Below are 1,357 nucleotides of genomic sequence, written 5' to 3' on the forward strand. Positions count from 1 at the left end.
GTTTTGCTCTACATTACGCTGAAGTCTCGCTCCGAAAACGTTTTCATGTAGATGTGTCGACTGCACGTGCTTCTGTAAATCTCATTGGAGACTGATGATTGAGACTAGCAGTGATGGCGAATGAATATCAGTTGACTGATACAGGGCAAAACGCTGATGAACTTTGCATTATTGTAGCGAAGTGCCTAAACTGAAAACGAGCTCAATGAGGAAGCTCTGTTTAAGACATACTTGATTAGTGAAGTAATCGGGTTGAACACAAAAATTATTAAGTCTTAAATAGAAGCATTGCATTTAGTACAACTAAGTTGTCTGTTGTATTTGATGGGATAGGTGTATTATGCGACAAAAAAACCTGGATATGTTATTCTAGTACCGTAAAATCACTTCAAGAAGAGTTTGCGATTAGCAGAGAAAATCTGGGTGCGGGATTAACCTGTACGCTCACCTTTTACATATGGCCTGAGTCAGCTTGGCGAAATAGAATAGCTCTCCTAGCAAAACCGATTTTGCCACCACATTAACGAGTACCACGAATCAGGTTCAAGATTCAGGGTCTAGATCTTGCTGAACCAACCCATTATTCACGAATATATATATTCAGCAATTGAGTTTCAAAGGGTTCGAATTAATTGGAAATGGTTAACATGCCCAAACACCTATTTTCTAATAGAAGTGATACATCAAGTGAATTTTTAATTGCACTAGTTTATTGTTATTCAATTACGAATCTTATATTGTTTTTTTTTTCGTATTGCTTTCTTTCAGCATCGCCATATTCATTATCGTGTCCACTCATTCGAATATGCCGATTCCCGTTCGCCGGTGCTCCAGGACTGAGTGTAATGCCGCGAGAGCGGTGAGTCATTATCATAAGAAATCTACAAACAGGGTAAGAAATGTTGCATGTGACGCATACAATATCATTCATCGGAAGCTCCTCAGTTCTGTCCAATATATAAGTTAATATATAGCCTGTATCATTCGCATATATAATCATAGGTGGTTGGGATGTAATTGGCGACATATTTCACTTAGAAAAATGTTCGTATTTGTATCATGGCTTATACCTACGAGATGTAAGCTATGTACATTCGCTGCCAATGTTTCATATATACTGGGTATTGCACCGCAACTTTTGCAGTAGTGGCAATAATAAGCAGTATAAATATGGGTCTACTTCAAGGGAAATGCGTTGGCGGGCCAACGGCGATATGTACATTGAATTTCGGCATGCAAGTCCTCATGATGGTCGCTCTACCAAATCGTGCATGGCTTTATTTTAATAATAATTCTTAGAGACAATATTTATATATTGTATAAATATTTCTTTAATGCTGTCTTATAGGCATTGTAT

Source organism: Varroa jacobsoni, unplaced genomic scaffold (genome assembly GCF_002532875.2).
Source record: "Varroa jacobsoni isolate VJ856 unplaced genomic scaffold, vjacob_1.0 scaffold_844, whole genome shotgun sequence".
Lineage (NCBI taxonomy): Eukaryota > Metazoa > Arthropoda > Arachnida > Mesostigmata > Varroidae > Varroa > Varroa jacobsoni.